Genomic DNA, 26,662 nt, shown 5'->3' on the forward strand with positions numbered 1-26,662 from the left:
TAAGATTGTTGCATTATATTACTATACAACGGTTGTATGAAATCATTGCCCAAGCATTTTATACTTCCCGTAATATATATGGGCAATGATCTAATGAGCCGGTTGTATCATAGTATAATGCAACCGCACTTCTAGAAACCATGTTTGTAGTATTTGTATGATCCAAAATTTTACACACACACTCTCTTCATCTCAATAATCAATCCCCAAAAAAAAAGAATGCAATTTGAACCCAGATATGATCAAAATGAGTCTCCTCCAACAATAAATATTGACCATTCATTTGGTGAATTTCAAGATCTTAGCCTTTACATACTCAAAAACATTTTTTTCATTTTTAACATTTGTTCATCTAATTATGATAAAGTCATCTAAAAAAATTGAAAAAAAAAACAATCCTTCTAAGGCCCAGATCTAAGCATTTTACTAAAATAGACAACCTATATTAATTGGGCTAAAAAAATACTTATAACGTTACGTTTTCAAATTTTTCCTTTTTGTGATTGTTCATTAGAATGAAAAAAGTGTATATTTTAAATTTTGGATCAAACAAATGGCCCTATCATAATTTTTCAAAGTTGTTGCATCATATTACTATATAGATACCTATATATATATATGGGAAATGACCTTGTGAGACCCTCCACACCCATGTGTGTAGGACTTCGAAGGATAACCATTGGCATAGATCTTTAGAAAAGTCAAGTCTCACACCCATGTGATAAATTTAATGGCGATCCTTTGGAGTTCTATACATGGGTGTGGGAGGGTCTCATATGATCATTACTATATATATATATATATATATATATATATATATATATATATATATATATATATATATATATATATATATATATATATATATATATATATATATATATATATATATATATATATATATATATATATATATATATATGCAAGCTTTCTATGCTTCCCCTACAGTATAAAACTTTTATAATTTCCCTTATCCAACTATTCATTTTGAATGGAAGGCTAAGATTGCCCTATTCACAATGTCATGTTTCTACACTATTTTATTTTTAATTTTTTTTTTATAAACTATTTTGATACCAAATTTTGAATGTCCAATCCTCAATTAAACTCGCACTAGAAAAAAATATAAAAAACATATTTCCAATAAAATAAAATGACCAAAATATCCCTAAAATTTCAAGGGGTATTTTGATCATCATATTTTATTGAAAAGTTAATTTTAATATTTTTTATAAGTGCGCCCCAATGAGAAGATGACATGTACCAAATTTCATATTCATACAATTTTTATAAAAAAAAACTAAAAATAAAATACTTTGAGACGTTGGATCTAAGATCAAATGGTGAGTGGCTCTCTTGGACGGCTGGATGGTAGGGGAAGCATAGATCTTATATGTTGTAGGGAAAGTATAGAAACGTATAGAAACCTTTCCATCTATATATATATATATATATATATATATATATATATATATATATATATATATATATATATATATATATATATATATATATATATATATATATATATATAGGAAAAAGCTGGGATTAACTCATTAGCTCATATGAGCCCAACGGCCCATATTGAAATTGGGTCGATCTGATGATCACCGATGTCTGGTAGTATTTGAATTTTAAAGTTTTTTCTATAAATCTAAATCATTTAAAATTTTAGAAATATGTTCATAAAAAATAGTTGAATCTTCAAAAAATATAAAAAAAAATATTTTACATGAAATAAATTGATCAAAATACCCCTAAAAATTTTGGGGGTATTTTTGTTATTTTAATTATGAATAATTTTTTTTATATTTTTATTAGGTGCGTCTTGATAAGAAGTACACACACCTAAATTTTCAAGTGATTTGGAAATGTAGAAAAAAAATTAAAATTCAAACACGAAATGAGGTCGTGACCGTCAGATCGGCCCAGATTCAACCAGGGCCGTTGGGCTCCTATGCTCATATAAGCTAGTGGGCTAATCCCAACTTTTTCCACATATATATATATATATATATATATATATATATATATATATGGAAAACTCTTCCCAACGTCTATTGGCGAAAATGAAGAGCGATTTTGCCTACCCTCATCACCGTCCAAAGTTCATCATACGGCCACGATTATCTGGTAGGATTTCATTTTTCATTTCTTTTCTACAAATCAAAATGACCTTAAATTTAGAACTACGTCCATTTTAGTGAGGCATACCTAATAAAAATAAAAAACAATAATTCGCAAAAATAAATTGATCAAAATACCACTGAAATCTTCTTTTGTTGGAACAAGAGAAGACTTAGGTTTTCTAGAAGGGGTATTGAACATTTTGATGTACTGGATTTAGCCTCTGGGTCAGATATTTTGTCGATGAGGTCTGTAATCAAGTCTTCTTCCTTTGTGAGGGTATTGATGCTTAACCCGTTTATATCCATTATTGCCTTGTAAAAATCACATTGATAATTTTCCTTTTCCTTTTTTAGATTATTTTCATTATCGGAGTCTGAATCAGAACTTCTGATAATGATATCTTCATCATTTATTTCCCCAATCAACATTTCCTCTTCTGATTCAGAGGAATCTGAGGTTTTGTCTTCTATTTGGAGTATTTCAAATAACTGTTTTTTAATATTATCATCTATTTTCAAAGAGTTAATTTTTCTTTGAACTTTACATTTGTTTTTGTAATGGCCTACTTTGCCACAATTATAACAGACATGAATTTTCTTTTTTCCCTTATTTTTTAAAAGATGGTTTATCTTGTAAGAAATTTTTGGAAAATTTTTCTTTTGCCTTTGAATGATGTGCAAATCTTATTTTTTAAAATTTTTCATGTTTTCTTTTATGGAAAGGCTTTGAAGGGGGTAGAGTATTAAATCCAAATTGCTCGCAGAAGTCCTCTAACTCCTTTTTCCCAGTTATTCTCTGTTTTTCTAATTGTCTTCGAAGTTTCAAGTCTGTACATAAAGCCAGACCCTCAGCACAAATTTCAGCTGATAATTCACCTAATGTATACAGAGAATAAGGAATAATTCCACCATGCTTATTTTTAAGCCTTGTTTTTACCTTTTATGCAAAAAGGTGTGGTAGACCGGCCATGAATTTTTCTTTCCAATGGTCTGACATACTATCTTCTCTTAATAGTAGTATTGAGAAAAATATATCTTTGTACCATTTATAATGAGGGAGTGTTAGACATCTTAGATTTGATAACAAATCTTCAGACCTTGCTGCTAACAAAGCAGTACTTCATACAAAATGGAGGGTGATAGTATAGATCATTGTATTGACTGCATCTCCTTCTTGTACTATATTATCTTGGCCATCTTTTCTTTTAACTATCCATTGTTTTGAGGCATTTAATATTTGGTTTTTTTATTCTTCATCCATATGAAAATCTAGTTTGGGACACTGGCCTTATTTTTCGGGGGTATTTTGATCACGTTTTTCATCTAAAATATTTTTTATATATTTTTTGTAGATTCACATATTTTTTAGGAACACACGCTCCAAATTTTAGATCATTCCGATTTGTATACAACAAATGAAAAATAAAACACTATCGGACGATCATGATCGTGTAATGAACTTTGGACGGTGATGAGGGTAGGCGAAATCATTGTTCATTTTCGCCTATAGACGTTTTGTAGTATCTTCCTACACACACACACACATATATATATATATATGTATGGACGCCACTACGCAATGGCTATGAGCGAAAATGAATAGTATTTTAGCTCATAGGCACGGCACCGTCCGATTTTTTCAAACGGCGAGAATTAAAGTTTGCCACCAACCTAGCATGTCTGTGGCAGTCAAAAAGTTTATATAGAGTCGAGATTCTAAACAATCAAATTTGAGCCTACCTAAAAAATTTCATTAGAAGATGTTGTTTTGGTGCCCAAATATCTTCAAATTGATCATCCTGACATCAAGATGCATATATACGAGGAAAATTTTGATTTCAAGTTTTGAAAATAGTGTATTTTGTTATGCATTTTTGGACTATCAATTTTCAAGTTTTCATAGGTTTGTTAATCTGCACTATTTTTGAAGCTTTAAACTTTATAAATAAATATGAAAACTTATTTTAAGGCTATCACAAACATTTCTGATAGTGAAACCACATCTCTCGATACTATTTGAAGGTAGGCTCTAATTTGATTGTTTTAGAGCTTAGGCTCTATACAAACCACAACTATATATATATATATATATATATATATGGGAAAATATCTCCATACTCCTCATTTTTAAGTTTTATATTTCAATAGACCCAAGGTTTCAAAATATATCTTAAGTCATAAAAATTCTAAGTTTTATATCTTTTAATCCCCTAAACTTTTTATATCTTTTAATCCCCTAAGCTAACTTTAGCTCCTTTAAATTTATTTTTTTGCCCCAAACAAATATAAAAAAGACATATCATTTCTAAACACCATCATTTCTCTCTCATCACGTGATTTTCCTTAAATCTCTCTTTACTTATTTTCTCACTTTCTCTCCCTAACAAATGATGGGGATAATTTTATCATTTTAAATTATTGAAACTAATTTTTTTATATTTTTATATGGTGCGTATATACATCCAAAATTTCATCTTAATCAGATTTATAGAAAAAAATAAAATTTATATAGTGATATGTATTTTGAGCCACATGATGATGATCTGACAACTATGATTCCCCTATATTACTATTCCTTATAGATGCTCAGCTATTGTTAACTCTTTCCATATATATATATATGGAAAAGTCTTCCCAACACCTATAGGCGAAAATGAATAGCGATTTCACCTACCCTCATCACCGTCCAAATTTCATCGTGTGGTCACGATTATTTGGTAGTATTTTTTTTTGCTTTTTTCTACAAATAAGAATGACCTGAAATTTGTAAGGTATATACATCTTATTGAGGCTCATCTAATAAAAATATAAAAACAATTATCCTAAAAAAATTTGACCAAAATACCCCCAAATGTTTTGGGAGTATTTTGGTCAATGTTTTTCATGTAAAATAATTTTTTTATATTTTTTAAATATTATCCTATTTTTTATGAATATAAGCTCCAAATTTCAAGTCATTCCGATTTATAGAAAACAAATGAAAAATAAAATACATACCTGACAATTGAGACCGCGCGATGAACTTTATACGGTGATGGGGGTTAGGCGAAATAATTATTCGGTTTTGCCTATAGGCATTGGGAAGAATTTTCCTATATATATATATATATATGGAGTTAATAACATATCAAAATACAAAGGTTACAGTTACGAGGGGTTGTGATAGCCGTATTTATCAAAGAGATCATTACTTTTTGTTTAAAAATTTATTTTAATAGGCAACTTAACCATTAAGCAATGAAAATTTTGAAATTTTTATAATATTACAATTGCATTTTAGAAGTTTGTGTCATGGAATTTTATTTGTAGAGTGCCCTTGTCTTTTAGTAAAAATTTCAACTGTACCCCTTATGGAGATGACAAAAGTACCCCTTTTCATGTAGTAATATTTACAAAATTGCCATTACTTAATGATGAAGATTAATTTTTTTACAAAAATAGACTACAAAATAAGTAAATCCAACATTCACAACTTTCTCTATCTTTAATCATTTGTAATTTGAAGGGTTGTGAAGCATAGATTATCACCATATATATATATATATATATATATATATATATATATATATATATATATATATATATATATATATAAAATTGAACATCCAGATGGAAATATCTTAAAATCATCTATAGGTGAATTTAAATAGTGTTTCGCCTCGTCATGGACGTGCTTGGTCGGACCTGATTTTTCTTCGCGCGAATGTCGGGAAAAATCGTCTCTCAAACAACCATGGAGGGTCTGCGCACGTTGTGCGTGTGCTCTCCTACATGCGGATAGGAACCAACAAAGAGAGAGATTTTATAACAGGGGGCTTTCGATGCTTACCTCTTCTTTTTGGGGTTCGAAACACACCCGAGCAGTTTGCCTTCTTAGAATAATTATGAAGCTCCCCGGCTGTCTACTAGCACAGTTTGGACACGGACTCTCCTTAGGCTTTTCAACTTGTTGCTTCGTTCTCTCATGCTGGAAACTGCAATATGGACTCGGTTGTACTCCTCTATAGTGGCTCGCTCGAACGAGGGCTGGCTTGAAAAAAAGAAGGGATAAAGGAGAAAGGTGATAAGGATTCCCCTCCCTGCGCGAACGTTATTCGCTCGGTTGATCAGAGCAATCAAAGGATTAGAACTCTCTTCACTTATCGGCTCAGGAAGACTCCTCTCGAGTGACTGAGGGAGAGAGAGTATGCGTTTCTCACAACTCAACTCGATTGTACGGAGAGGAAGTTAGAGCGATGATCAGAGGGTTGGAATCCTTAGGTTGACTTTGAAAGGTATTGGGTCGAGCATATGTCGGATAGCAGAGTGCTATACAGTACCGCAGGCTTGCTGTGTCTACGCGAGAGATGTGAGGGGAACAAGATTAGGCCGTGCGTTCTCCGCTAGCATGGGATACTACGTGGGACAAGTATCAAGTGAAGAGAGAGAGAGAAAGAAATAGAGGGAGAGAGGGAATGGAACCACACGGCTAGTTATGGCTAGAGGTAGTTTATCTGTTCGAAATGTTTTCTCTCTCTTTGGCGTTAGATCCAAGGGTTAGGAGCAAAAAAACAAGTAGAAATGAGCTTAATGCCTCTATTTCATTGATGAATGATCCGACCCTTTTACAATTGACCTAAGCTTGTTTATATAGAAGACCCACTTAATAAGGGGATGGATGCTTAATATTAAGATTAAAAATTAAAATAAATTGTATTAAAATCCTGAATTTAGGAATAAAGACCAAAATGCCCCTTAAAACCTTTTATGCTAATGACAAAACCATCCCTCTCTAAGGGGCCTCTCACCATTAGCTTGTTTGGGACGATCGATCATCCTAGTCTTGATGCTTGTTCGATTCTGAAGAGTTTGATATCTTTTGATCATCTTGAGGTGGACTTTTTCTTGAGCGTAGAAATCTGGCTAGATTGTGAACTTTTGGTCGTCGCTGCAATGCAATCTGTGGTGTTTCAAGTCTTTTTTTTATTGCAAATGGAAGAGGAGGCTTCCACAGTCATTTTGCACAAATTTTTATCCATTTTGGTCCTTGTTTGAACTACTTTATGATTTCGGGAGATTGTCGAAAAAAGGGATTCCAGTGACCGGCGATCTTGTTTTCTTCATCCTTGGAATTTGTGATTTATCCGACCTTAGATTGAATGTAACAATTATACCAATTTGTAGCCCTTCGTGATATGGTCTCACCGGACTTGTCTTTTCGATGATCCGATTTATAGATCTTGAATTTATTTCTTCATGAAGTTCGAGATGCATTTTCTTCAAAAGCTCTGATTTCCATGGTTTCACGCTCATCTTCTCTCTAAAAAAAACTTTGATTTTGGGTCATGTCACGATGTGAGCCATATGTCAAAATGACCAGGTCATTGAAACCTATCTTATATCTGAATTTGAGCTTGCTTTGACTTCAATCGAGCGTCATCTGGGTGTTTGTAGGTCATCTCAAGAGGTGAAGATCACGGCCTCCATGATTGGGGACTAGCTATGGTGAGGTCCCACCACAATAGTGCACGACTTACCCGTTCGAGGTAAAATGGGCGTAGAATATTCCTGAGAGGTCCGATTGAGGCCAAAATTGCTCCCTAAAGGGTTTTCAAAATTTTGGATGTAATAGTGGTAGTTTGGTACTGTTTTGAAGCCCTTAGCTCAGGTTTGCAGTTGTAAAGTTTCTTTGTGGCGTGATGGTACTTTTTTTTTTCAAGGTTGCCTAATGTTAGGATTATTCTGCAGTGTTCCCTTAGTCTAATGGTATCACGATCCTACCCCTTGAACCCCTGTCGTATGAGCTGGAGGGCGACAGAGTGCGGGACCACGACCAGAGGTAGCGAATGCCACTCACGTGGGAGTGTGCTCAACGCTTTAGGAAACATTAATCAAAGCAAACCACGAAAATAATACAAAACTCCAACCACATTCATAATCAAAATCTGAGCCAACAGAAACCAAACTATATATATAAAACTCCAAGTATTATAATTGTGTCCAGGGCACTAAAGGCCCAACAACAATAAATTTACAAGACTTCAAAACAAACACGAACTATATGGCTACGACCATCCAAAACATACAATCAAAAGAAGTTTCATTCCAGGAATGGGTCTTCAGCAGCTAGTCGCGATCACCCAGTCGTCCGTTTTTGACTTGCGAACTCTCACTTCACATAGATGAAAGTAAATAGAATGAGCTATAAATCCCAATAAGTAGATTACGATACCATGCTTTCCAGCTTATGAATATCATTTTACGACAATGTACAAGGTTCTATACCGTTTATATAAAACATGAGTCATGTGCCATAATCATAATTATCAATGTGTCATGCATGGTTCATAGTGAAGCAATAACAAATTAGATTAATCATATATGATATGAAACAGAGATCAATCAAATCATTCAACTATACAAATCTTGGCAATTAACATATTAAAGTGAATTCAATCATTTCCATTAACTCACTCCCTAATTCGCCTACTCCTACAGTAGAAGCCCTATCCATCAGGCCAAGCCAATCCCATAGCTTAAGACTTCTACCATCACTCAAGAAGGGAGCTAATGAGAATGGGTAATCCCATTTGTAATGCCTTCACACACATACACAGTCCTCAGTGTACTTTGAGGCTTTTTATAGGCACTTGCCTTGCAAGACAGGACACTCTTCTTTTTACATTACACATAATTTTGGGGGATGCGACCCTCCCAACACACACTCCTCCTAACCCCCATCCTATCATAGAGAGTTAGGAAAATATCACAACTATCGGTACCATTATTCACACAATAGGTGCCCACTCACACATATCACATAGCATTTATAACTTGGTTGACCACACAGGTCATATCACATAACACTTATCACTTGACTGACCACACAGGTCATATCACATAACACTTATCACTTGGCTGTCATAATAACACATGTATCGTAATCATGTTCTTATCATAACAGAGCATACTTTCATTTCGTAACAGGTTGTGCCTCTTTGTCATGCATTCGTTTCATAACTGAGCATACATTTATTCTCATGCATTTATTTCATAACAGGGCATGCTTTCATGCACACATATCAATTTATAGGCACGTCTCATACACATATCATTTTACAGGCATGTCTTATTGCAAGCATGCTCATTCAATATTTCATATGCATTCATCATTTCATAAACATTCATTATTTCTCAAGCATATCTTATTACTGCTAAGCCTGTCAAATAATTCAGAAAAATATCAGGAATTTCAGTTTGATAGCCCCTCATAACAATGAGCATAACTTCTCATCCATAGGGAATTTGATCAGGTCCCAAAATAGACTCCCTTATCTCTCCTTTAGAAGTGGTTCGGGCTTATTTGAACATAATTTGGTCAATGAACAATTCATAACAAAACAAGCAACAGTTCTAGAAATTCACTACAACCTATAACAATGACATATGCATGCATACATGAGCATATTTCTCAAACCATTAGGAATTTAAACATGGTTCCAAAACTAACTTTGAATTAGATACACCCATATTTCATTTAAAACTAGATTGAAGTCATTTGGACACTATTTGATTAGTTAAAAGTTCAGTACAAAATTAGCAACAGTTCTGAAAATTCATTGCAACCTATAGTAGTGACATATGCATGCATACATGGGCATATTTCTCAAACCACTAGGAATTTAAACATGATTCCAAAACAAACTTTGAAGTATACATACTCATATTTCATTTAAAATTAGTTTAAAGTCATTTAGATACCATTTGGACAGTGAAAGGTTCATTAAAAAACATGTAGGATTCTTGGAAATTCACAACAATGTATTTCGCATGCCTAAAAAATAATCAATAACTTCCAAACTAAAATGGATATTAATACAAACCCTTTTCCATATTAAATTAGACATGTAGGGGTACCCTTCCCCATATTTTTATGACCAAAATAATTATTCTCAATACTAAATTCATCATGGCAATGAGGGCCAGAATTCTGTAAAAACAATGCACAAACAATGCAATTTCACTAGCATGCAGCCATATCCCCTTCAAAATCACACTTATACTTTGCTATATCTTATTATTTATATCCAAACTATGGAGATATGGGTATTAGATCTACTTACCTGTGCTCAAATGTGTCCCAAAATCGCCCACACAGTTAAGTCCTAGCTTTAGAAGGGCTCCAAGGGGGTTGAGATTTCCAAAGCGTTTGAAAGAGGGGGACTTGTGAGTGAGAGAGAGAAAAATCCTAGGAGGGGTGAGGAGGGCAGTATTTATAAATCAAGAGGCATATGGCAGGTGGCAACCAAGGAGCTACAGGTGGTAGGTAGTGACATCCAAGTGGCATACATGGCACCCAGGTGGCTTACAATGGCGTCCATGTGGCAGGCAAAGGCATACAAGTGGCTTACAATGGCATCCATGTGGCAGGCAAAGGCATACAAGTGGCTTACATTCACAGTAAAAACATGCACGACGGCTAGCCAAAACACTCATGGTGGCTGCTCCTCTTCACACGCGGCGGTTGATGCTTGACACTCACGGAGGCTGCTGCTCTTCTTCACATGCGGTGGTTGATGCTCGACACTCATGGCGGCTGCTCTTCTTCACAAGCGGCGACTGTTGCTCGAGACTCATGGCGGCTGCTCTTCTTCACATGCGGCGACTGATACTTGACACTCACGACAACTGCTGTTCTTCACACATGGTGGTTGATGCTCGACACTCACGGCGGCTGCTCTTCTTCACATGTGACGGTTGATGCTCAACACTCACGGCGACTGCTCTTCTTCACCTCTTTTCTTTCTCTTCTCACTGCTGCGCATGACACTCTTTCTCCTTCTTCTCTTCACTGCCGTGCATGCTCACTGTTGCGCGCGTTCACAAGACCAAAAAAATCTGGGTCGTTACATCATGCCCCCCTTAAAAAAGGTTTTGCCCTCAAAATCATATACCTGATCAAATAAATGGTTGCGAGGGGGGGGGGGGGGGGGGGGGGGGGGGGGGGGGGGTGGTGGTCTAAGATGACACTCTTCTCCAATCAATCTATTGAGGCAGGACAAGCTTACTAACTACCTATGCCTAGGAGGGTGTCAAAATCCTAAACATCCAAAAGAATCAAATCTATGGGCAAGACCCTACACCCCAACAGTATCACACAATACCTAAGCTCTAAACCAGTCATTAAAAGTCCCTTAAGAAGGTGTGCATACACTAAGGTATGATCAAGGGGTGAAGATTCAATGCTTAGGTGATGTGCTAAAAGTGGTGCAATAAAGAGTTAGGAGCAATCAGAATTAAACAAAATTCTAGCCTCTTAACCATAAATAAGATCTTACCTTCGATCCCTGAGGTAGATGCCTTAGGCTTCTGCTCTGTGAGTGCACATACCCAACCTTGAGGTTTTGGTCAGTTCTTTGGCTTTATCATAGGGCAGTCCTTGATCCAGTGGCCCGGCTTGCCACACTTAAGACATGTTTTCAACCTCTTGTAACACTCGGCCTCAGAGTGGTTGTTTAATCCACAATATGAACAGGCTGGGTGTCAGTTATCCCTCACAATGCCCGAAAAGGTCTTTTGGGCCTTACCGTTCCCTTGACTTCCTTTCTTTAGAATACCCCTCGGAGGTAGAGGCCTCCCCTTCTACTTCTCCTTCCTTAGCCGGCACTCCTCACAATCTTTCTCAATCTTCAAGGCTAGGTCCACTAATGGGGTGAATGTCTTAAGGTTGGTAGACAACACTCTCCCTCAAATGTCTGGCCTGAGACCCATCTTAAATTATCCCGCCTTACGCACCTCTGTGTTGATGATGTGGGGCATGCATCGAGAGAGCTCTGCGAACTTGGCTACATACTACTCTACTGTCATCTTCCCTTGTTGCAGCTCAATAAATTTGACTTCTCTCTCTCTTGGACAGAATCGTGGAAATATTTTTTATCAAATGCCACTAGGAAGTTCTCCCAGGTGCCTAAGTCCTTGCCTCTCTCCTGGATTGTTTCACCGAACTCCACTAATGTTCAGCCTCCCCCTCCAGCATAAAAGTTTCCAATCTGATAATTTTTGCTGGCCCAACATCCTCCTTGTGTTGACTTACCAATCAAATGATTTGGTCAACTTCATTGTTCAACGCTTGGGTGAACCGTCGTTATGGCGAGCAGGAATGTTTTGCTCATGATTTTTGTGTATGTTTGCTCTTCTAACCGGCTCCTGGCTCTTCACCTTGATTCCATGGTGAAAAGTAGAGAGCAGTTTCTTTCCGGGCATTTCAAGTTCTATTTGGAGTGAAGAATACTGCCGTTCTGAAGAGGTGTCTTTCACTCTTTTGGTATTCCATTTCCTTTTTGGAAAAGAAGCCAGCCATTTTAAAAGACACAAGTGCCTTGAGGAAATGGTAGCGCATTTTGGGAAGCGGTACCTGTAGATGGAGACTTATTTAAGAATCATTTGATCTTTCAGGGAATTACATATTCATTGTAAACATAATCTTGCAACCCTTTTGGTTCATGAAATAAAATCTTATTTTCAATTTGCATCTTTACTCCTGTATGTGGTTTGTTTCCTTCTTCTTCTGCTTCGGCGTGCTTGCCTTTTCATCTTTCCATATTTAGTTCTTATCCCCCTTGATGACGAGATAATAAATGGGGCAAGGGACTTGTCTTTCCCTGAGGATGCCATCTTCTCGACTTGAATGGCTTGAATGCCCTTTTTGGGTTTTCATTTGAGCCCTTGGGATGTGTGCCACTTCTGGTTTTTGCAACAACCACGTTTTTTTTTCCTGAGGCAATTTTAAGGTCATGCCAGCGAGACCATAAGTGGTGCAGTTTAGTGTCATAGAACCGGGACATGTGCTATTCTTTTAACGGCCGTGTAGCTTGGACCTTCATCTTGGGATAATATTTCTTCAAATATCTCCCATTGATTAGGGGCATAGCTTCTTCTCCTTCAACATTAACTATCACGTAGGCTCCATTAGGGAAGGCTTTCTTTAACACAAATGGACCTTCCCATTCTGGCTCGAATTTTCCATTCGTTCGGCCATGGGTGATGATAGGTCTCTTTACTGCTAGGACCAGTTCTCCCTTCGTGAATGATCTTATCTTGATTGATTTGTCGAAGGCCCGTTGCATGTAATTCTTGTGGATCTAGAGACTCCGTTGCACTTGCAATCTATTTTCATTGACTGCGTGTGCTCTTGGCAGCGAAGAGCAACTCATTCTTCCTCTCTCATTTTGTAGTGGAGGGCTATCCAGAGGAAAGGCAATTGACGCTCCAATGGTAATACAGCTTCACCCCCATACACCAGAGAGTAAGGGGTCGAGTGAGTTGGGGCTCGAGTTATAACTCGGTAAGCCCAAAGAATTTCGAAAAGCTTTTCATGCCAATCTCTTTTAGTGTTAGAGACAAATTTCCTCAGGGTGTCGCTAAGAGTTTTGTCGAAAGCCTCGGCCAAACCATTAGCTCTTGGGTGGTACATCGTCGAGTATTTCCATATAAACCCAAATTGTTCAACCAACCTGTCAATTTGGTTGCTTCGGAATTGGGGGCTATTATCATAAATGATTCGATCGGGGAAGCCAAATCTGTATATGATATGGTGACGTACAAAATTAGCCATCGCAAGATCGGGGACTTTCTTGAGAGGAACTGCCTTGGCCCATTTAGAGAAGTAATTTGTGCCTGCAAGTATGAACACATGTCCCGAGGAAGAAGGCGGGTCGATGGGACCTACAATATCCATACCTCATTGAGTGAATGGACAAGATGCCACCGTTGGGTGGAGAGGTTTAGGAGATTGATGAATGAAGCTTGAATGAATTTGACACACTAAACAACTTTTCGTGAACATGATGGAGTTAGCATTCATAGTAGGCCAATAGTAGCCTATCTGGATGATCCTTTTGTAAAGTTTAGAACCAGATTGGTGCATCCCACAAAACCTTGGAATGGACTTCTTTGAGCATGTGTTTCACCTCTTCCTGATTGATACAACTGAGCAGCATATCGTTATAGGACATTCGGAACAAAGTATTGTCTCGGCACATATATCACGTGGCTGATCTTTGGATCCTGTTTCGATCGACAAGATCTTTGGGAAGTCGATTATGCTGTAGTTACGCTTTGATGGGGGCGCACCAATCCACCACTTGTTCTACTTCTGCACACATGTGCTCTGATGGTTCTGATCTTTCTCCCTTCTCCCCCTCTTCTTCTATCATAGAGCATTTTGGGGGGATGGATGAATTTTTTGCGTCAGCAGTACCTGCCTCGATTAGGACATGAGGGCATTGTTTGGGAGATTGCTCTTCGTCTTCTTCCTCGAGTTCTGTAACGAATTCGACGCATCTCCATTCCATGACCCAGATCAGCGTGGGTCCTTTTAGTGCTATTTAGATTGTTGCCCCTAGTTTAGCGAGTGCATCAGCTTGCACGTTAAGCCTCCAGGGTACATGTTCCAAGATCACTTCTTCGAATTTGGATATTAATAATTTGGCCGCATTGAAGTAAGGTTTGAGACTTTCTTTCGTTACATTGTATATCTGTTTGACTTGTCTAATCACCAATTCTGAGTCACCGTAGATGTTCAAAAACTTCAAGTCCATATGGGAGGCAATCTCCAGGCCTATGATGAGCGCTTGATATTCTGCCTCATTATGTGACTCTACTCTTAGGAGAGAAGAACAAGGGGACAAGCCATCGTAGAGGGTAGAGAACACTACTCCCGCGCCCCTTTCTTAGATTGGAATGCCTTGTCAAAGTGCATCTTTCATACGAGTTTTCAATATGGAAGACCTCTTTGTCAAGCAGGTCATCAATCAAAGGAGTACCTGGTGGTAGAGGATTGGCAGTTAGGAAATCCACAAGGGCTTGACCTTTGATAGCTTTTTATAGCACCTATGTGATGTCAAACTCCATGAGGAGTAACGACCATTTTGCGAGCCGGCTTGTTAGGCAAGGGCGCGATAAGAGGAAGTTTATTGGATCTGCTAGGGAAATGAGTTGAACTGGCTGCGCGAGTAGGTAGTGACACAGTTTATGTACTACGAAGATAAGAGCTAGTGTGACGACCCAAACTTTTCTCGGCTAGTTTGAAGGAATGGAAGGATAGGGAGGTTGAAGAGGTCAGCGTCGGTCGGAAGAGCCAGTGCCGGGTGGATTTGTGTGAAGAGGCCAGCTCCAGTTGTAAGAGTCAGCGCCAGGTGGATTTGTGTGAAGAGGTCAGAGCCGGTTGGAAGAGCCAGTGCTGGGTGGATTTGTGTAAAGAGCCAGCGCCGGATGGATTTGTGTGAAGAGGCCAGTGCTGGTTGGAAGTGCCAGTGTCGGGTGAGTTGGAGAAGAGGCCAACACCAGGTAAGTTGGAGAAGAGGGCAGTGCCGGTTAGAAGAGCCAGCACCGGGTGGATTTGTGTGCAGCGCTAGCTGTGTCTCTGACATGCATGAGTTGTGTTTGCCAATTGTCAAATGCATGCTGATTAAGTGCCACATGTCTAGATTTTACAGTCTTTTGGTGACACTTTGCCAGCCACCTCAACTCAATAGTACTTAAGCCCCCTTCCTCACCTGTGCCACTCATTCTAACTTCATTTCTCTCTCTCTAAGACACAAGGTGGGAAGAAGTGACTGTCGGGCAGCCATAGTTGGGTAGGTGAGAGCTATGAAAAGAGAAGTGGAGAAGACCCATTGTTGTTTAGGTAAGTGGATCCATCACTATTGCATGATAGTCATAAGGATGCATGAAAATTATGCATGTAAAACGAGAATGAAAGTGTATGTGATGTAAGAAAATCCTTACGCTTTTTTATTTAGAAATTGGGGCTCAAGTTCTATGATAATGGTGAATGTCAAGAATGAATGCATCATTCTTAGATTATGTAAGAAATGCATGTTATGCATGATAATGTGTGTGTTCACATTGTGAGAGAATGGTTGTTATCATGTACCTAACTCACCATGGAATGAAGATCATGGAATGTATGTTTGAGACATGTTGTATGCCACTGTGACCTTCTAGAAGTTTGCATGTCTTTGTAAGAGCCTTTGAACAGTCAAATGGGGTCCGATTGACCTCAAACCACTCCCATTAGAAAGATATACGAGTATAATAAAATGTTTGTTTTTACCTATTACTGAAATTCTTCACAAAAGTGAAGTTATATTTCAAAATTTGAAGGTATATCATTATTGACTACTTTCCTGGATTTTTCATTAATACCACTGTGGGCACTGGTTTCAGCTAACAAAACGAAGTCCATTTTTGGAAAAACTACAGCCAGTTGAAAGATATTTTAATAGGCTAAAATTTGAATGTAGAAACTATTTTGAAAAGCTTCCTAGATTGAAAGTGATACCTTGTTTTATGAAGGTATGTCACTATAGGCAGTATTGATAAAAATCATAACTATCTCCTTGTTTACTATGAATTTTCGAATCAACAAATGGAGTCCAAATACTTTCAAACTTAGTTTTTTAGAAAGATATATGTCTTGGCTTAAACTTTTATTTTGTACCCATGACAATTTGCCTTACGGTTTGAATTTTATAATGATTTGAAGTAGGGCATGTTGCTGTCCACTGTACACAGAAATGGGGCAGTTAGTTAACCCTCATTTCCTTGAACCTTTAAGAGGTCAAACAGAATCATGTTGTCATTAAACCACTCCCAAGAAAGGGATAGGTGTTTGGTATGAAATTGATTTTGAAACCATCCTCAAACTCTAAATGGTCCAAAAGTTAGGACCCCAATTGTGAGCGCACGTACGCATGCATGATAATGAAGTTACGATTTGCTATTACATGGAAGAATGATTACAATGAATGCCCTATTGCGATATGAATTGCATGATCTTAATAATGCTTATGCTATATATGAATGGATACCTACTGTGTGAATGATGGTATCATAATGCTTATGTTATATGTGAATAGATACCTACTGTATGAATGATGGTATCATAATGCTTATGCTATATGTGGATGGATACCTGCTGTGAGAATGATGGTATCACAATGCTTATGCTATATGTGAATGGATACCTATTGTATAAATGATGGTTTCATGATGCTTATGCTATATGTGAAAGGGAACCTACTGTGTAAATGATGGTGCTGACAGCTGCAATTTTTCCATGACTCCCCATGATAGGAGGGACTCAGGATGTGAATAGTTGGGAGGGTCGCTGTAATAATTCTAAAATTTAAAAAAAAAAGTAAAAAATAAAAAATAAAAAATAAAAATAAAAAAGAAGGAAAGAAACTCTTAATAAGTGATAGTCTATATGAGCATGATGGTCCTTAGGGACCATCACTATTTTCAAAATCTTTTGGTTAAGTTTCTTTTGTTTGCTCCTGCCTTGCCACGTCAAGTGGACGTGGGCTTTAAGAATATAAGGGTTATTGTAACGGTTACACCTCGTTTATGAGGTGTCACTTAATAAAATATTATAATAAGGTGTCGTAAGAGTTTAAATACGAGAGGCGAGGACTCCCACCCTAGAAAAACTTTTAAAAAATTTCCCTTTCTGGTCAAAACACAGTGAGCTCCTCTCCCTAGCCGAATTTTTATCGGAAGCTCCCTCTCAAATGTTTTAGGTAAGTGACATCGTCTTCCTGAAAAATAGTCTGTTTTTAATAAATAGTGATATTTCCGTCCAGGATCTTTATTTTATAAGTTTTGTGTGTAAGTGACCCCATGGTCTCGAAAAATAATCCATTCTTTTTAAAAATGAAATGAAATAATTATTTCTACTTATTATCATGAATTTTAGGCGCGATAAATTTTATGCGCACGTGACCTCATTATCTTGAAAAATAATCTTTTTAATAAAAATTGTGATATTTTATCTATGTTAGAAATTTTGAAGGCTGTAAATTAGAAAAATAAATTTATTTTTCTTGTTTATTGTTAGAAATAAATGTGATATTTCTGCTTTTAGTAAAATTGTGATATTTCTTTCTACTGTTTTGAATATTGAGACATTGTAAAGTTCATGTGCAAATGACTGCCTTATTATTTAAAAAAATTGACATTTTTGCAATTGATTATAGTATTGTTGTGAAATGTTTATTTGTGGATTGATATCCCATAAATTGTGATAATTCCGTGTTTTTGAATTTTTATAAGAGTTTTTCTATTCATATTAAAGTGGCAATTATGCTAGAATGTCTTTACAAACTGCACCCTTTTTAAATTTGAGCCCAAAATATTTGATTGATTATTTTTGAAATGTTATTGAAAGTGACTATTATTAATGGTTTCAGTGAAATTCATATTAATGATTTTCAGTGATATGTTGAGTACATGATATTTGCTGCTTTCGAATGTTTAAAGAGATTTAGAAATAATTTAAGTATGCAAGTGGACTCATCCGGTTCGCTTGTGAGGTATAAGTGGACCTATCTGGGACGTCGGTAGGGATTAAGTGGACTCATCCGGTACGCCGGTGAGGTATAAGTGGACCTGCAGGGATTAAGTAGACCTATCTGGGACGCCGATAGGGATTAAGTGGACCCATCAGGACGCTGATGGGGTATATAGGTGACCTACTTGGGACGCCAGTACGGTATTTTGTGAAATCCTTTGAATTATGCACTACCGTTAAAGTGTTATATGCATTTCAATTATTCAGATTATACTTAATTATGCATTTATTGAAAGTGAAACTGTTGATGCATTTCTGTTAATATATCTCCTTTTGGAAAATATTGATATCTTTCAACCATGATTATTTTTAGGATTATGATGATCACTTACTGCGTAGCCAAACTCATCAAACTATGGTAAACATTTTTCAAGATAACTGCGGTTTCATTTGAGTGCTCGTTAGGATCAACTTTGGGAAGATATTGAAGTTGTGCTTAAACTTTCTTTTGTTACTTTTTTTTAAAAAAAAAAAAAAAAAAAAAATTCGCCATTGTAAATTTATCCTATCAAGAGATGTATATATGTTTTGACTGTCACATCTCAAGAATATCAGTATTGTAAATTCTTGGGGTGTGACAGTCGCGCCCTCCAGATCTATGTGGGCACTATACATTGGGTCACCTAATGGTAGTGTAACGCCCTCTCCTCAAAAAGGAGCAAGGAGAGGGTAGTGTCTTGCAAGGCCTCTGCCTATCGAAAATCGTAAAGCATGCTTGGGATGTGTGTGTGTGTGAGGGCCTTAAAAAGTGGGTCTTCCACTTATCATAGTCCACCCTCCTGAGTGAGGGTAGAAGTCCCAAGTTTAGGATTGGCTTAGCTTGACCGATGTGGCTTTTACTTCAAGAGTAGATAGATCTATTTGCCTGACTCATTTACGCATTCTGCATGAGCTTTTAACTGAAATTGTGATCTGTTGTCTTTATTAATTTTCTTTAAGAAAGGTGATTGTGACTTATGCATTGTATATATTGAACTGCCTTTCTCACATTTCTGTTAGAATGTTGAGAAGCATGTTAAGGGACTTTATTTGATACATGTGTACATGTACGTATATGTGTGTTGCGTATTGTTATCACTATCATGCTAGTTGGAATGCAATGGTGTAGATCTTCTTACTGGGCTGTTAGCTCATTCCATCTCATTTTCATAATTGTAGAGTAAAGAGTGTTGACACCTGTGCTTAAGGTGGGTGACCATTGGGGATTTGAAGCTAGAATTCGATAGGTTAAAAAGCCGCCCTTTGAAGACTTTCATTGTATGTCTCGGATGTCTCAGTAATGTGTGGATGTCATCGAAAGCCATTTTACATGCCTCATCCCACTCAAAGGGAACGTCTTTCTTCAAAATATGGGAGAAGGGCTGGCATCTCCCCGACAGGTTAGAGATGGACCTTCTTATGTAGGCCAACTGACCTTGGAGAGACCTGAGCTCTCGGAGATTTCTTTGCAGTGATATTTCTTGGATGACTTTAATTGTGATAGGCATGATTCCAAGCCTCTATATTTAAAAATGAATCCCAAGAATTTTCCCGACCGCACGTCAAAGGCACACTTTAGGGGATTCATTTTGAGCTGGTGAAGGCGAAGCCTCTCGAAAACTTTCTCAAGAGTTCTTATGTGATTGCTTTTGCTATCGGATTTGACCATTAGGTCATCCACGTAGCATTCTACTTCTTCATGGAGCATGTCTTCGAAGACGGTGGTCATGGCCCTTTGATAAGTGGCTCCAATAGTTTTTAGATTGAAAGGCATCACTGTATAGTAAAAGACTCCTTTAGGGCTAGAAAAGCCGTAGATTCTTCGTCTTCTGGAGCCATTCTTACTTAGTTGTAACCATAGCAGCCATCCATGAAGGAGAATGTTTGATAATTGGCAGTCAAATCGATCAACATCTCTGTGAAGGGGAGTGGGAAATCATCTTTGGGACAAGATGAATTCAAATCCCGGAAGTCAATACAGACCCTGATCTATCCATTTTTCTTTTTGACTGGCACAACATTAGCCAACCATTTTGGGTATTTGACTTGTCAAATAAATTGTGTCGCTTTAAGCTTGTTTACCTTTGCTTCGATCTGGATCTCCAAATCCGCTCTGAATCTCCTCGGTTTTTGCTTGACCGGCTTGTATGATGGGTCGATACCCAATTTGTGAACCGCCACACTTGGATCAAGACATGGTATCTCCTCATAATGCCAAGCGAATACGTATCGGTTGGCCCTCAATAACTCAGTATATTCCTGCTTTTCTTTCGGGAGACATGATGGTGGAGATGAAAGTGGGTCTTGGGTCGATTTCGTCACCCAGGTTTATTTCCTCTAAGTTGCCTGCAGTGGCTTGTCCACCATCTTCTAGGACTTCTGCAACCTCATCTATTTCTTTCTCATCGAGAAGTGATGAGCTATCGATCAGGTCACGCATCTTAGGCATCTCGACTATTTGTTCTGTGGGTGGTTCTCCTCCCTTTGTCTCTCCTGCTTCGGGTTTCGTAGACTCTTGGACAGCTTGGCCGGCCTTTATCACTTCTTGCGGTCCTTGGGTGGGGATTTCTTCAAAAGTAAATTCTCAAGGGGATGACGGTGGTTCTTGCGACATCGTTACATGGGAAATTTGCTTGGTGGGGAAAGGCGATGGGGGCAGGCTTGGTCGCCCTGGATAACCACCTTTTGATGGTGTTGAGATGATGTCGCTTCGACGATAGCAAAGGGTGCCAACATTCCTTTGTCATTGTTCAAACCCTGATTGTTAAACGGCTCGTAGTCCATCTTTTTGATGGTTTGATGAGCCTCATGGATGTATAAGTGCCATATGAGTATGACCACGACATCTATGAGGGGGTCACTTCGTGGATTTATTTGAACAACCATTTCTTGAGTTTCTGGGGTGAATCCTGGAAAGGGGGCGGAAGTAGACTTTAGAGGGGCGACCTCCTCCATCCTAGCCTTTCCTTTACTCATAGCCTTCGCTTGGTCAGGCGAATCTTGTTTTTGATCCTTCAGCACTGGCATCAGATCTTGTACTGGGGGCTCATATTGCTGATTGCAGCCATCAACAGGATGGTGGATGGGGGAGGACGGACCACTCCTTGCCTCTCAACAAGCAAGTTGAGCCTCTGACTGGGAGGTCGAAAAGAACAAAGTCTTTTGGGAGTCCTATGGGTGGTAAACCAGGCCTGTGAGCTTAGTTTCATTTCTTCCTTTTGCAGGAACAGGAAGGAACAAGACTTCAGAAATTGGTAGGGTTTTGGAGGGGCACTGTTGATGTATTGCGAGGGATCGAGACAAGTCACCTTTGATCTTTTCAATGTGTAGCACCTTGGATATTTGCAAAACTTTGAGCCTATTTGTGGGATAACCAATTTGAGGAGTGGAACCATCATCCCCTTCTTTTAGAGAGACATGGATGCATAAGACCTTCTGATCACCTTTTCGTTGTATCTTGGTTGCATGTGCCGTCTCAGCTTCGAGAAGGGGAATGGGGATATGTAGCATTTTCATGCCTTCTTGAGCATAAGTGATTGTAGATGCAGGCGGACCTAAACCTGTAACCGTGCCTCTACTACTCCCACTCTGGGCTTCCATAGGCTAGGATTGTTGTACTGAGAGAACTGGGGGTGAAACCTCCTCTTCGTTTTTTTGACCTAGTGTGTCTTTCGGGGATGAGGTGAGGTTCCTGTCAACAGGGGTCAGAGGGATTATTCTCCCACATCTCTTTTCCTCTTGGAAAAGATGATTAAAAGATCGTATCATGTCTTCTAGATCCTCGTGAGAGGTTGGGGCAGTTTCTCTCAATTTCAGGTCCGTACGAGCTTTTGTAGGCAATGCAAGCTCCTGAGAGCGTAATGGATTTGTGAAATAATACTTTGCAAGGGCATAATGTGATACAGCGATGGGGAATGGCCTTTTCGCAGCATAGATCGCATGTTGCTTCCCATCCTGGCTATATTTCAAATATTGATGAAGTGTGGCTGGAACCACACCATGCCATGCAGTCAGGGAAGACCCAATAGGATGTTATATGAGGTATCTGTGTGAATGACATGCAATAAAGTGGTAGTGTTGAAATCTCCAATTTTGAGTCTAAGCTGGATCGTGCCAGCCGGCTTTTCTCCAGATTGATTAAATCCTTGAACTGTTAGGCTTGTAGGTTCGAGTTGGTCCACACTCAACCCAATCCTGGTAAGGATCCTTTGGGGCATTAGGGTCACTACTGATCCTCCATCCAGCATGATTCGATTGACTTGGTAGGCGTGCAACTCGCCTGTCACAAAAAGGGGTTGGTTGTGCCATTTCTCTTCCAGTTGTAAGTCATCGTCCGAGAATGTGATAGCCATGCAACTGTTGAGTATTGCAGGGTCTACCTCGACTTGCTTGACTTCCATGTCATAGACTTTCGGACTTGAGAGTGCTTGTGCCAAGGCCATTTGGAGGTCATTGGACAACATGAGAGCATTGTAGATACTCAGAAGAGCTGGAATTTTTCTCAGGAGCCCGATCATGTCATATTTAACTTTGTCGGCCTCGAGAAGGGTAGTTCCCAAGTTCTCTACAGATTTGAGAGGAGCAGGTGGCGATGGGATGGTTTTGGGGGGAGATGGTTTTGTCATACCCATTAGGGAAGAGCCAGCCGCTGTCGCAGGTGCAGACAGAGTAGGCCGGCTAGGACTGCGTCAGCATGTGGCTTTGAGCATAGGCAGGCAAAGTGTTCGTATGAGAAATTGGTGTGATTTCAAGATGTTTCGAGAAAGAGGGTAGTTTATGGAGGATAGTGGTGGGCTTTGAATAGGGGATCCGTGGTGGCCCTGGGTATTTTAGGTCTTGGATGAGGGCGGCTTCTGGTCTGGTCTGGTTTTAGTCTCCTTCTTGACCGTAATCGCATCTGGTCAACCCGGGCTGTGGTACATCCTTGATGGAGTACTAGCATGTGTCATGTTTATCGATTTGAAGAGTCAGCTCCGTTCGACTCCCTCGATACCTTTCTCCAATTGGATTTAACAGATCGTTGGGGTTTAACAGCTGCCAAGCTTGGCGCTTGATGGCCTTAGGGCCAACATTTGGGCCGGTTGGGCTCAAGACGGTCTTGGGGTCATATTACTTTTACTCGTTCGTGATGGCCTTGAGGCCGCTAGTCAGAAGGAGAAGGCTTATCTTTATGTGCCTTGATGACGTAGCAGTGAGTAGTGTTGCTCGTTCCAGGTTCCTCCGTGTTTTACAACGGTTCAAACCTATTTTGTTTTAGTAGGCTTCTCAAGGTAGAAGACTCTACTTTTCAATGTTAGAGCGGCAGTTCCATCCTCATTGCTCATTTAATCCATAAGCTCTGATAAATCTTCCCCCAGAATTGAAAACTGCTCCAATTTCCTTCTCGACTGGCTCACTCGATGGAGGCACGTGCAAAGTTGATCAACTCGAGCAAAGTATGTCGCCCGAGAAGAAGGGAGCTCGCTGTAGGCTTTGGGGGCTCAGATTTGTCTGAAGGAGGGGGCTGCTGACTAGTCGCCACTGAGGGTATTCTCCTATCTCGAGCCCTTCCCCAGGGGCTAGCTCGAGCATTCCAGGAAGGAGGAATGGACACGATGGTGCTCGAAGGAAACCTCTTCGAGTACCACATAGCAAGGGGCTTTGGGGTAGCCAGGGGTGTGATGGACACTCTTTTGCCCCTCCTGCTGACAACATCCTTTAACCTGCATGTGTGTACACGATCTGTAGTAGTATTTGGGGTGGTTCCAAGCCCAACCCCTTGTGAAGTAGGGGGCTGAGTATTTACAATACTTGCCCGTTTAGTTTGAGAGGCCTTAGGGCCTCTAGCATGTATGTGCACTTGTTTGTGAGACCTTCAATTATCTCAAAAGTCGTGTGCACGTGTGGTTTCAGCCTTTGGGCTGCCTCGAGCTGTAGGAGTAGCATGCATGGTATTGGTAGAATTAAAACCACTTGTGTTGCATTCGGGTTTGAAGAAACCCGAAGCAATTGAGGAGACTGAGTTGGGTTGTTGCTTGCCCCGTCTTGTCACAGTGACGGTTATACCGTCAGCAACGCCGTGAGTTTATGTTCACGCGGCGGTTGCAAGGTCACGCGGACTAGCTTAGGGATTGCCAGGGTGTGGTGTGTGCAGTGCCGTGTTAGGGCTAGCGACACCTTTGTGCGACATAGGTGGGGTTACCTTTTGGTTAGCCACAAAGACGGTGATCTTATTGGGACCCACCGAGCAAAGATGAGTAGTGGCATAGGGACCATGTAGAAGCTTACGACTGATGAGGTGCCCTCCAGTGACATGGTGCTTATGCGATGGGGTGGCTGTGGTGCCAACCCATGCAGTTGACATAAACGAATTTCTCTTTGATGCCGGAGGAGGAGGGAAAAGAGGTTTGAGTGCCCATGCCCCGAGTTTTCCTAGGTTGGACTAGGATGGCAGGGTCAATCAGGCTGCTCGAGTAGGATGCGAGGAGGGCAAGATCAATTGATCCGCTTGCCCCAGATGAGGTCTCAAATATGGGGATGAAGAAATCCCCAATCTAAAAAAAGGATGGATAACATAATTCCATTGCAATTTTAGAGAGAGTGAGGAGAGAAGTTTTCACCTAAAAGTAGTCCGAGCGAACTATAGGGTGGCGTGTCTGGTTAGGAGCCTCGATCTCGCCCTCTAGATCTAGGTGATCTAGAGGCATGTGTCTCAGGTTTTTGGTGAACCCGAAATTTTGGGATCGCTCTCTCAGAACCTTGCTCAAGGGCAAGGGCAGGTATACCAACGATTGAGAGAGGAATTTTAGGTGGGTTCAGGACTTACTCAGGCTGGCTCGTGTGGACACCCTCTTAGATCACGAAGAAAGCCTCCCAACTGCTTGAGCTGGTTCAAAATCGCCCCCCTTGACCTATAATCCTCTTGTTTTTCATGCACAACACTTCTATGGTTAATTTGTAAGACAAGTGGGTCGAAGGGACCCACCCTTGTCTTAGGGCAATGCATGGTCATATGAAAAGGCGATGAAGTGCAAGGTTCGGTGAAAGATAAACAAAAGAGAAGAGAGCTTGACGTGGGGGTGAGACTAGCATGACAACCAGAAACGACCGACTCGGAGTGGTAGCAAGATGGGCATGATTCTCAGGACCAGCATGGTAGCAATACTACTCGAAATCGAGTTTAGCGCATAGGTGATAGGCTAGGTTTACTCTCAGTCAAGTGAGAGGAGAAAGAGGTGAAGAGCAGAAAACGAGACGGCGAAGAGAAGGGAAAGTCCAGACGTCAATAGGCATCTCGATGGGCAATGCAAGGAGACGACGCATTCCTTGTGAACGGTGTTAGCTCCTGATAAGGGACACGGCGATAGCTTCTCCTTGGTCGCACAGTGATAAGCGCAGGACACAGGGAGAATGACGACGAGCACCTGGCACGCAGAGGAGGCTTGCAGATAGCAATAGTTGTTGTAAAACCCCTAGCGGGCAGCTATAGGTATCGCCGTCTGCATTAGATGCACGATGGGGAGAGACCCCAGCAGGTGGCAACCAACCTTGCTGTCTAGATTCTTCATTGAGACGTCAAAGTTACGAAGTAATCAAGACCGAACGAGAAATAGCACAGAGTCAAGGAGCTAAGGGTCGAAATCAAGAACCATAATTTTTTGACCCAATGTGTGCAAAAATTGAGCAGGTAGAAGACTGGAGAGAGCCCATCAGTAGTTTCCTAAAACATGGTAGGCTCTCAGAAGATCGTGCCAAACGTAACAAAATACATCGAATGTCCACCAAGTATACCTTCCTCAAAGGTGATGCTCTATTTAGGCGGTCATTTGACGACATTCTTCTTAGATGTGTCAACATCCAAGAGGCAAATAAGGTGTTAAAAAAGTCCACTCAGGCATTTGTGGGCTGCACCAACCCGATCCTAAGCTCTATGAATGAATACGCAGGTTGGGATACTATTGGTCTTCTATGATTGTCGATTCCTTAAACTATGCTAAAAAGTGCCAAGTATGCCAAATACACTCCAGCCTGGTTCACCAGCCTCCTTACACCCTATGGTTGTGTCATGGCCCTTCTCACAATGGGGTATGGACATCGTAGGACCTATTGACCTCTCTTCTGCAATGGTTCATGTTTTTATCCTAGTTGCAACAGATTACTTCTCTAAGTGGGCAGAAGCGGC

The sequence above is a fragment of the Amborella trichopoda genome, chromosome 1 (assembly GCF_054954075.1).
Source record: "Amborella trichopoda isolate Santa Cruz 75 chromosome 1, AtrichopodaSantaCruz75HAP2 v2.0, whole genome shotgun sequence".
Lineage (NCBI taxonomy): Eukaryota > Viridiplantae > Streptophyta > Magnoliopsida > Amborellales > Amborellaceae > Amborella > Amborella trichopoda.